The 12,604-nt window shown below is 42.3% G+C and overlaps 1 long non-coding RNA gene across 1 annotated transcript in view; it reads right to left on the bottom strand.

Annotated features, from left to right (window-relative positions):
* Positions 1-12,604, bottom strand: part of LOC125485483 — a 137,395-nt gene that overhangs the window by 13,564 nt on the left and 111,227 nt on the right. Inside the window, exon 3 of the long non-coding RNA XR_007264208.1 lies at positions 6,301-6,402. This is a non-coding gene — a long non-coding RNA (uncharacterized LOC125485483). The remainder of the gene's footprint in view (positions 1-6,300; positions 6,403-12,604) is intronic.

The following is a 12,604-nucleotide window of genomic DNA, read 5'->3' as shown; positions in this document are numbered from 1 at the left end:
TATCTGAGAGTGTGAGAATGATGTTAAGAAATTACAACAGTCTTAACCAGAGACATTTTTGACTTTCTCCTTTCAAGCATAGGGACAGAGGATAAAAATGAGCTTCAACCCTGGTCTGAGTGTGTTAGTGGTCAGACATACTAGTGTGCTGTGTGGATCATAGCTCTGAGAACAGCCACTAAACACTGCTGCGTCAGGGGAAATGCACTTTCTCATTCTGAGTGTGGTTAAACAGCAACTATCGAAAGGAACTAGAACTAAAGAATTTCAACCAAATCCAGAGAAATCAGCTGCCTTTAACACTGCTGGTAACAACCGCTGTGGCAGCTGAAACTTTCTTCCATCTACTCTTCATGAACAACCCAGAGACTTAGTATATCTCTTTTAACTTTATTTTTGACTCACTTCTCATTTCTAATCGATATGTATACGTGTCCAGTTATTATTTCTTCACAGATTTAGTAGTCAATCAACTCATTCTGATTTAACTCAAGAAAACCTGTTTAAATTCCCTCCTTTTAAAACAAACTCATTTGCTGTAGGAGACAAGTATCACCAAGAGTGGGAAACTTGTCAAAATTAACCTTGTTATGACAAACTGAGAAGAGGGTGAATAAACAAGAACAGTTCATCGTTCCTCACCTAGAGCTTGCCAACTTTTCTAGAACTGTGGTGGCTGGCAGAGCCTTGCCAGGGGTCTGGTTATAACAATTGCAAAGGAGAAAAAATGATGGAGAAAAATCAACTAGCTTAGGTCAGAAATAATGCCAATCAGTTGTCTGATGTATAGTTTGAGGAAGAAGCCATGAATCATAAAATATACCAGAATCCACACTCAACTCATTGTGGTTGGGCCAAAGGATGTGGCTGTGATGAATGAAACAGCAACATCCTCAGAGTTACAGAAGTGGAAGGATATATTGCCTTTCTTGCAATATATGCTTGATAATTACAACATTACAAAGGAAGCTTGGCCACAGTACCTCTGGAATCATAAAATTTATACGTTGCTTGTCATGCTTGTTCTCCAATAGAGCTATCTACTCTGTTGCCAATTTCCTGTATTCATTCTGTCTTCTTTTTACTATAATAACCCTTAAAGCCTGCAGCCATATTCGGTGATTCACTTTTTTAAAAAAAATTCTTTCGTGGGATATAGCTCAGCATTGTAAGGGTCAACATATGTTGCCCATCTCTAATTGCCCTGGAGAAGATGGGATAAAACTGCCTTCTTGAACTGCTGCAGTCCATATGGTGTGAAAACATCTATAGATCTGGTATGGAGGGAGTTCCAGGGTTTTGACTTAGCAACTGTGAAAGAATGCCAATTTAGTTTGAAGTCAGGGTGATATATGGCTTGAAGGGGAAATTGCAGGTTGTGATGATCCATATCCTTGTCCTTTTGGGTGGTAGAGCTTATAGATTGGTCAGTATTGCAGAATATCTTTCTAGATAGTACACACTGTTGCCACTGTCCTTTTGGTGGAGAAAATGAATGTTGAAAGTATTCGATGGATACCAGTCAAGCAGTCTGGAATAGCAGGGATTTGGGGATTCAGGAGCTGAGGTAGTCAGAACAAGTTGTATGGCTGGTTCAATATAGTTTCTGGCAAATGGTAACCCCAGAATGGTAATAATAGTGGATTCAGCAATGCTAATGCCATTGTAAGTCAAAAGATGACTATTAAATTCCTCCTATTGAAAGAGGGTAGCCACCTGGCACCAGTGTGTGATGAGTGTTACATGCCACTTATCAGCACCCACCCAAGCCTAGGAGTGGTCCAGTGCTTGCTACGTATGGAGATGGCCTGCTTCAGTAACTGTAGAGTCATAAATGGTACAGGGCATTGACTATCAGCAATCATTCAGGTTTCTGACCTTATGATGGATGGAAGGTTATTGATGGAGCAGTTGAAGATGGCTGGGCCTAGAACACTACTCTGAGGAACTCCTGCAGAGATATCCAGGGACTGAAATGATTGACCTGCAAAAACAATCTCCATTTGAGGTAACTATGGACAGAATCTGATTGGTGTGGCTCTGGTGAAACATGTGGGAGAGTTGTGTGAGAAATCAAATGAGGCTTTTCTTGACATCAGGAGCAAAACGATCACATTTTCCAACCACACCCCAGATGCTGAGGTGAGATTCTCGCTGGTGAGTGGTGAGAGGTCTATTAAAGGGGATTTATTTTTAATTATCACCCTTGTTATTACTTAATCTCGCCCTATTAATATACACTCTCCTATTCTACCACTGGCCAAACAGAAACTAGATGCAGAATTCCTGACAGAAAGTCAGAGCAGTTACCTGGTAGTGTCAGTTCACCACTTGTTCCTCTGGACCACCATCTTGAATACCTGGTGCCAACATCCCAGGGCATGCTCCATTGGCAACACTTGTACCCCACATCGACGTATCCTAACATCCAACACATAACTGCATCTACCGTACCATCATAACATAGCTCTGATCCCCTTATAGTCTGTTCCTGCACTTTGGAGCAAAGCTCTTATTGCAGTGCTGCTACAAGAACACATTGTGCATGAGGCCAGGCACCCAGCTCACAGATTGGACCAAGTTGCACATCAGGTCTGCTTGCTTGCTGTCTTTGCGCTCACCTACTTAGCTCCTACCTGAAAGTGCACAGCACATTTACCCTGCATTTTGGCATTTGCCCACTCAACCAGAACTAATGGGGGCACAGTACTTCTGCCTTGACCCGTCTTTTAGTGCAAGCACAAAGCCAGGCAGTTTGTCGTGGTAGTCTGCGGCCATTAGTCAAGGGGGTGGACATTTTGCTGTACGGCATTATATTATCTCAATCTCATGCCTGTACCACGTGCCAGTAATGTCAACAACAAACAACTGCAAGTGCTTCAAGCAAATAGACATGTCCCAAAGCTGGAGGGGAGTAGTTCTCAGTCAAGTTAAGGTTCTCTTCAGTCAGGGGATTCTGGCACAATAAGTCAAGGGCAGTGTCCAACCCAGTTTAGTGTTTGAGCATAATTATTCATCTGCTCGGGGTGGTCAGGGTTAGCATTCTGAGAGAGGTTCAGAGCTGAAATTTGGGCAGCCTGCATGCCATTTCAGCTCTTTCTGTTCGAGTGGGTAAATCCACTTACAGATGTTGTACTTGCAAATATGAAAACAGTACTAATGTTTTAATTCAATAGCCTTTATGAGCTCTTTTGAAATGTTAGCAAAGTGCAATTTTCGTCAAAGTTATGGAGGGTTTCCCTCCACAAAGCCATGAAATGTTAGAGCCTATTGAAAATGCTGGACACTACTACGAAAGATGTGATAACAGAACATTTGGAAGGCATTGACAGAATTAAACAAAGTCAACATGAGATTTTGAAAAGGGACTGATGCTTAACTAATCCACTGGAGGTTTTTTTTTGAGGACACAACTAATATAATAGATAAGGGAGAACCAGTGTATGTTGTGTATTTGGATTTCAGCAAGGTTTTTGATAGGGTCCTATATACAAGGCTAGTGAGCAAAATTAAAGCACATGGGATTTCGGGTAGTTTCCTGGCATGGATTGAGAAATTGTCTACAGACTAGAGACAGAGAATGGGAATAAATGGGTCTTCTTCTAGGTAAAGGAAGTGACTAGTGGTGTACTACTGGGATCAGTACTTGGATCCCAGCTACGCACAATATATAGAAATGACTTTTATATAAATGATTTGAATATGGACATAGGAAGTATGGTTAGTAAGTTTGCAGATGACACCAGAATTGGATGTGTAGTGGACAGTGAAGAAGCTCACCACTTTTGGAATACTACATGCAATTCTGGTCCCCCTGCTATATGAGTTATGTTGTGAAACTAGAAAGGGTTCAGAAAAGACTTACAAGAATGTTGGAGAAGCACAGCAGGCCAGGCAGCATCGGAGGAGCAGGAAAGTTGACATTTTGGGTTTCTGAAGAAGGGTCCCGACCCGAAGTATCAACATTCCTGCTCCTCTGATGCTGCCTTGAAGTGTAGTGAGAGGCTGAATAGGCTGGGGCTAATTTCTGTGGAGCGTCGGAGGCTGCGGAGTGACCTTATAAAATCATGATGGGCATGGATAGGGTGAATAGACAAGGTTTTTTTTTTCCCAGGATGCGGTAGTCCAAAACTAGAGGGCATAGGTTTAAGGTGAGAGGTGAAAGGTTTATAAAATCATGAGGTGCAGCTTTTTCATGCAGAGGGTAGTGCATGTATGGAATGAGCTGTCAGAGGAGGTGGTGGAGGCTGGTACAATTACAAAATTTAAAAGGCATCTGGATGGGTACATGAATAGGAAAAGTTTAGAGGCATATGGGCCAAATGCTGGCAAATGGGACTAGATTTATTTAAGATATCTGTTCGGTATGGATGAGTTGGACCGAAGGGTCTGTTTCCACGCTTTTTGGCTCTATGACTCTATGTCTTGGAAATATCGCATTTGGTTCTCTCATCTAAGTTTGCCAATGACACAAAACTAGGTGGGATTGTGAGGTAGCAGAAACTGCATGAGGAGGATGCAAAGCAGCTTCAGGGCATTCTAGCCGAGTTGAATATGTGGGCAAACATATGGCAGCTGCAGTGGAACATGGATAAATGTAAAGTTGTACGCTTTGCTTTGAAAAACAGAAATGGGGATCTATTGGGAAGTGTGGATGTGCAATCAAATCTGGGTATCCTTGTACAACAGTCAATAAAAATAAACAGGCAGGTGCAGCAAGCAATTAGGAAATTGATTGTTAGCCTTCATTACAAAAGGATTTGAGTTTGGATATAGGGATATCTTACTGTGACTATGCTAGGCCTTGGTGAGACCACATCTGGAGTATTACGTGCAAATTGATCTCCTTACCTAAGAGAAGATATCTTTTACATAGAAGGAGTGCAGAAAAGGTTCACTAGGCCGATACTAGAAATGGTACCACTGAGGAGTAATGAATTCAACTGGGCCTGTATTTGTCAGAATTTATGAGTGAGAGGGGATCTCATTGAAACGTGTAAAATCCTAACAGGGATAGACAGACGAGATGCAGAGAAGATGTTTCTCCTGGTTGAGGAGTCTAGAATGAGGGGTCACAGTCTCAGATGTGGGGTAGGTCATTTAGGACTGAGAAAAGGGAAGTAAGGGAACATTTCTTTATTTGGGGTGTGGTATACCTATGGGATTTTTGACCGCAGAAGGCTGTGGAGGCTGGGTCACAGAGTATATTGAAGAAAGAAATTGATTTTTTGATATTCAAAGCATCAAGGGGTATGGAGAAAAGACAGGAATATGTCCTTGAGACAGAGGATTAGCCATGATCATATTGAATGGTGGATCAGTCTCAAAGGGTTGAATGGCCTATTCCTGCCCCTGGTTTCTATGTGATCAAATTAAACTGTCAACCCTGTTTATCTCCACAGATGCTTCCTGACCTATTGTCTAATGCCATCAAATTCTGCTTTTAGTTCACATTTTCCAGCATTTGCAGTACTTTACTCCTGGCAGATTATCGTTCCCCTGTTCCATTTCTGTGCTTAGTCCAGCTTCTGGCTTCCTTCAGGTCACACAAGCCTCAGAACCCATTCACCCTTCCAGGTTGGACCTCAAATCCATGCTTTATTTTTAACCCTCCATGTTACACCATCTTTCAGTCAGATCACACCTTTTAATTTACTGCCTATGGCCTTCCATCTTCCAACATTTCCTGGGCTGGAACATTTGCAGGAGATAAGCACTAAGTGTCTATGAGAACTGTCTGGAAAAATATAGAAAAGGAATAAAACAGAGAGGCAAGAATATTGACAACTAATGGAGACTGTAGTTATGAGGAGTTAATTTTAACTGTGCAGTATGCTAATCTGATGGTGCACATCATCACAGGAAATGATTGTCACATGATCTTGCTCTGTTTGTACAACCTTGTGGTAAAATGTTGCCCATGGTTAGACATGTTTCAGTGAAGTTAGCATTTTCCTAACTCTGCAAACTCTGTCAATATTTTGTATTAGTCAACAATACCAAAAATGTTATCGAGACCACAACTTAGATCAATGTGTGACACACATTCTGAAATACAGAATGACCAATAGAACAAATGATGAAGAGAATGACCAAAAATTAGATTGTGGAAAGAAGCAGTTACTGGAAGAAAATTATTTCCCTTAGTACACAATTCTGTGAAAGATTATTTCTCTTATTATACATTGTGTGGAATCTGGAATTAAGAGTCTAATAATAACCATGAAACCATTGCTGATTTGTCAGAAAAACCCATCTGGTTCATCAGTATCCTTTAGGGGAGGAAATTGCCATCCTTACATGATCTGGCCTACATGTGACTCCAGACCCACAATGTGGTTGACTCTTGACAGTCCTCTGGGCAATTCGGGATGGAAAATACCTGCCAGTGATGCCATCATTCTGTAAATGAATAAAAAAGGTGTTCTTTTACTCCTTTCATTGTAAAATCACTCACGCCCTGAGATCATGAGAAATCAGTGTTGAAAGGTATCTTACGTACATGCATAGTTACATCATAATTTTTTTAAAACAGAAAAGAACTTGCCATCTCATAGAAACTATCCTGGTAACAGAAAACATTCTATCTTGAAAGTACTCATTTACTAGTGATTGTAAACAGTTGCGATACTTTCAACGTTGCTCCTCCTTAACAGCAGAACAATGAATTTCACATGGTGTACTGCACTGTTCTTGTCCAGGACTTACAATGAGCAATATTCTGGGAGGTCTACTAGTGCTACAAATAAAAATAGATTAATAGGAGTACAAATTTGGAAGGTACCAGAGACAAACTGATGTGGGATTAAAGGCAACTGGCTGCATTGACACGTGCACTTATGCAAGAATTGATGGTTATTAAGTTGTTAACTGTCCAATCAAAGTAGAGACCTTTGAGCCATCAAATGGATGTTAAGCCTCTGATATTTGTTTTATGGAGGACAGGACAGAATTTCAATGGCTAGGAATCCCAAGAGTTGGTGAATTGTTGAACTATTAAATTTAACAGCAGGATTTCATTTGAATATATCCTTTTATCTCTCATGTTTCCTGCGTTGGTTGTTCCAGATTGAAAGTTCACAGTTTGTCTGGAAGAAGACCACTGCCAGGGGATGGAATGAATGGAGAACAGAGAGAGATGGATTACAAGGAGTTAACACATTGCCCTGGGGAAGGTAAGGGTGGTACTAGGTTCCAGGTTAACTTGGAGACTGTTGGGGTAGATGTTCAGGAGGCTTAATGAATCTCAGAGACCCAGCTCTCCTACTCTGCCTGACCCACAAGCAGTGCTGGACATACTTGGACATACAAAAGCACATACTTACTAAAGTAAGCTGTTCTTGACTCCGTTTAGCTGTCACATTTTATGAGCCCTGCCAATTTTGGCCAAGAACCATGAAACCGTGCCTGCAAAATATCTGAAGTGTGTGGTCTCCGTTAATTATTTAAATTATAGTCTTTCCTCATGAGAAAAAGCCCTGCACTGGAACCCTGACTCCACCCAAACCCATTCCAGATAAACCAGAAGCAGACAAGTTCATGGTGGAATGGGACAGGTTTCACTTTTTGTAAACTATAGTTCACAAACCCCATTCTCGCCCATTCCCACCTGTCACCAGTGAGAATCTCCAAGCAGTTACTTAATCAGGTTCACAGGTGTTTCATGGAACAATGAGTGCCATTCTGTAAATTTATCAAAGTGTGTCAAAAAGTAGATCAGAGAGATTGATGAAGCTCCGTATCAATCTGCAGTCCCTTCTGTAAATACTCCAACCAGGGAGAAGATGAATAAATTCTGATTCAAGACTAACAGATGGCCAGCCACATAATTTTAAGTTGTGTGAGGAGAAAGAACCATGTTGTATAATATATATATATATTTATATATATATACATACACATATATACAGTACAAGACAAAGAGGAATACAATAACAAAGAGATACAGGGAGGGTTTAAATTGAATGAGCTTGAAGGTTATCTACAATATGAATATGCAAATATAAGAAAATGACACAGGAAAGACCCAGTTGATCCATTCTTCCTACCCCACAACATAATGACTAGCCATTAAAATGTAACGCTTTTTTTTTCTCTTCTCATCCTGATATTCCTCACCACAATTGTGCAATTTCCTGGGAGGGGCAAAAAATGGGAATAAATCAAATACGAAACAGTAAGGGGAAAAACCCACTCTCTGGTAAACTCATTTCCAAATACAATGAAAACCAGTCCACGAAATTAAAAGGATCTCTGGCCACCCATAAAGGCATTTACGTAGAAAGCCAAAAAGCAGTCCAGCTCCCTTTAGAAGGCCGCACAGAGAGTCACAATTTACCATAGCAATCAGCGATATATTCCAGCACTACACTATACTCCGGGAATAGAATAAATCAAAGGACTGCGGATGCCGAGGATGGAAAACAAAAAAACGGAAATTGCTGAAGAAATTCACCTAGTCTGGCAGCATCTGTGGGAAGAAAGCAGAGTTAACATTTTGAGTCTGGTGATGAGACAGGACTGATGTAGTGTCACCAAACTTGAAACATTAAGCCTGCTTTCTACCCACAGTTGCTGCCAGACTTCCTGAGTTTCTGCAGCACTTTCTGCCTCCAGGAATAGAATTGTCTAATGTCTGTTCTTAGTCTTGCTGAGTTTAAACTCTTTCTACTTCTCTTCAGTATGTTAAACATATATCTGCAAACCGTTGTGTTAAAAAGCTTTTTGCCCGGCCCACTAATGATAATGAGCTTAATCAATTTTTCAGAAATGATTTTTGGACACTAATTTTAATTTTTCAGTGGGATTCATGAACATAATATGGTTTAATGCAGGGAAAGATTGACACATGTTGGCAGCCTCTGCAACTTCCAATTCGGAAGGTCGTCATTCTTATCACAGAGACCACCAACATCTACCTCCTTTTAGCAGAGGAGACTGAGGACAAACATAATTGAGATGTTTAAAATTATGAGGGGCATAGACAGGGTGGACAGGAAGAAACCTTTCCCACTGATGAAGGGATCAATGACAGGAGACATAGATTTAAGATAAGGGCCAGGAGGTTTAGAGAGGGTATGAAGAAAAAACTATTCACCCAGCAGGTAGTGGGAATCTGAAAATCACTGCCAGTAAGGCTGGTAAAGGCAGAAACCTTCAAAACATTTAAGAAATATTTAGATGTACACTTCTGATGCCAAAGCATGCAAGGCAATGGGCTATGTGCGAGTAATTGGGATTAGAATAGTTCGGTGGTTGTTTTTGACTTGGCACAGCCTCGATGAGCCAAAGGGCCTTTTTCTGTACAGTAGATCTCCATGACTCTAATATTTACTCATTCTCACCCCTGCCTCATTCCAGCTGTCATTTACACTCCCTTTGGCACCTCCAAGCTTGACTATGCCTAAACTCTAATGTCTCGCAACACGTCCAAGAGGGTGCCAGATATCTGGAATGTGCAACTTGAGAGGGTGGTGGGAGGCAGGTAATCTCCCATTTAAAAAGCAGCTGGATGAAAACTTAAAGTGCCAGGGCATAGTAGGCTATGGACCAAGTATAGGTAAATGGGATTAGTGTAGTTTGATGTTTGTTGGTCAGCATGGAATAGTTGGCCAAAGGGCTGTATAACTCTGTGACTTTCTCTATCTTGTTTCCTTGTAAAGTGATTCATCCAAAACTCTGTACTCATATTCTTATCCCACACCAAATCATGATTAGCCCTTTGTCTTCGCTGGTGTACATTGATGCCCAGTCTATCAAACTCTTCAAAATGAAATTTTCCTTCTTGTGTTTAAAACTCTACTTAGACTCAGCCCACTCTATCTTCTTTTTTCTATTCATTTGTGGGATGTGGGTGTTGCTGCCTGTTCAGCATTTATTGCCCACCCCTAGTTGCCCTTGACAAGGTGGTGCTGAGCTGCCTTCTTGAACTGCTGCAGTCCTCCTGCTGTAGGTTGATCCACAATGCCATTAGGGAGGGTATTCCAGGATTTTGACCCAGTGATAGTGAAGGGACTGCGATATATTTCCAAGTCAGGATGGTGAGTGATTTGGAGGGGAACTTGGATGTGGTGGTGTTCCCATATGTCTGATGCCCTTGTCCTTCTAGATGGAAGTGGTCGTGGATTTGGAAGGTGCTGTCTGAGGATCTTTCGTGAATTTCTGCAGTGCTTCTGATAGATAGTACACACTGCTACAGAGCGTCGGTGGTGTAGGGAGTGAATGCTTGTGGATGTAGTGCCAATTATGTGGGCTGCTTTGTCCTGGATTGTGTCAAGCTTCTTGAGTGTTGTTGATGCTGCACTCATCCAGACAAGTGAGGAATATTCCATCATGCTCCTGACTTGTGCCTTGTAGATGGCAAACAGGCTTTGGGGAGCCAGGAGATGAGTTACTCGCCACAGTATTCCTAGTTTCTGGCCTGCTCTTGTAGACACTGTGTTTATGTGATGAGTCCAGTTGAGTTTCTGGTCAATGATAAACCCCAGGATGTTGATAGTGGGGGATTCACTGAATGTCAAGGAACAGTGGTTAGATTGTCTCTTATTGGTGATGGTCATAGCCTGGCATTCGTGTGGCACGAATGTCAATTGCCACTTGTCAGCCCAAGCCTGGATATTGTCCAAATCTTGTTGCATGTGAACATGGACTGCTTCAGTAACTGGGGAGTCACGAATGGTGCAGAACATTGTGCAATCATCAGCGAACATCCCCACTTCTGACCTTATGATGGAGGGAAGGTCATTGATGAAGCAGCTGAAAATGGTTGGGCCTCGGACACTACCCTGAGGAACTCCTGCAGAGATGTCTTGGAGCTGAGATGATTGACCGCCAACAGCCATGACCATCTTCCTGTGTGTCAGGTATGACTCCAACCATTGGAGAGTTTGCCCCCTGATACCCATTGATTCCAGCTTTGCCAGGGCTCCTTAATGCCACGCTAGGCTGAATGAAGCCTTGATGTCAAGGGCTGTCACTGTCACCTCACCTCTGGAATTCAGCTCTTTTGTCCATGTTTGAACCAAGGCTGTAATGAGATCAGGAGCTGAGTGGCCCTGGCGGAACCCAAACTGGGCACCACTGAGCAGGTTATTTCTGAGCAGGTGCTGCTTGATAGCGCCGTCGATGACACCTTCCACACTTCACTGATGATCGAGAGTAGTCAGTTGGGGCGATAATTGGACGGGTTGGATTCGTCCTGCTTTTTGTGTACAGGACATACTTGGGCAATTTTCCACAATGTCGGGTAAATACCAATGTTGTAACTGTACTGGAACAGCTTGGCTAGGGGAGCAGCAAGTTCTGGAGCACAAGGCTTCAGTACTATTGCCAGAATGTTGTCAGAGCCCATTGCCTTTGCAGTATCCAGTGTCTCCTACTGTTTCTTGATATCATGTGGAGTGAATCAAATTGGCTAAAGACTGGTATCTGTGATGCTGGGGACTACTGGAGGAGGCCGAGATGGATCATCCACTTGGCACTTCGGTCTGAAGAATGCTACGAATGCTTCAGCCTTTTGCACTGATGTGCTGGGGTCTTCCATCATTGATGATGGGGATATTTCTGGAGTCTCCTCCTCCAATGAGTTGTTTAATTGTCCACCACCATTCACAACTGGATGTGGCAGGACTGCAGAGCTTAGATCTGACCTGTTGGTTGTGGAATTGCTTAGCTCTGTCTATAACTTGCTGCTTTCACTGTTTGGCGTGCAAGTAGTCCTGTTTGGTGGCTTCACCAGGTTGATACCTCATCTTCAGGTATGCCTGGTGCTGCTCCTGGCATGCCCTCCTGCACTCTCCATTGAACCAGGGTTGAACCCCTGGCTCGATGGTCATGGTTAAGTGGGGGATATGGCAGGCCATAAGTTTACAGATTGTGTTGGCGTACAATTCTGCTGCTGTTGATGGCCCATAGCGCCTCATGGATGCCCAGTCTTGAGTTGACAGATCTGTGCAAAGTCTGTCCCATTTAGCACGGTGATAGCGCCACACAACACGATGGAGGTTGTTCTCAATGCAAAGGCGGGACTTAGTTTCCACAGGGACTGTGCAATGGTCACTCTTACCGAAACTGTCATGGACTGATGCAACAGCAGCTGGCAGATCAATAAGGATGAGGCCAAGTATGTTTTTCCCTCTTGGTGGTTCCCTCACCACCTGCCGCAAACCCAATCTAGCAGCTATGTCCTTTAGGACCTGACCGGCTCGATCAATAGTACTATCTCTGTAACTTCCTACATCCCTACACTCTCTCTAATATCGCCTTCTTTCCCCCATATCCATTTTTGTCTAATTTAGCCTCAATGAAATGCCTCAAGACATTTTTCTATATTAAAAATGTTATACAAATGACATTTGTTGTTTTGTACTCAAGCAGTTCTAGTTAAGCTCTTTGAACTGAAAGCATAACGTGTGGTCTAGTGAGATGTGAACTTCTCTTCCCGCATTTACCGTATTGAGAGAAAAGTATTTCTAAACTAAACTCTAAATTAAACAAAAATAAGTTTTGACTCTTCCCTCACCAACCATCCTTCAAACTTCTCAGAAAGAAGCAGAAATTATTTCACATTGACGTGAAACTAATGCTGCAAATCAGGAATCGAGTC

This window comes from Rhincodon typus, chromosome 19 (genome assembly GCF_021869965.1).
Source record: "Rhincodon typus isolate 14 chromosome 19, sRhiTyp1.1, whole genome shotgun sequence".
In the NCBI taxonomy this organism is placed as follows: Eukaryota; Metazoa; Chordata; class Chondrichthyes; order Orectolobiformes; family Rhincodontidae; genus Rhincodon; species Rhincodon typus.
Note: the sequence above shows the minus strand (reverse complement) of the source record. Positions and strands in the feature narration are given on the sequence as shown.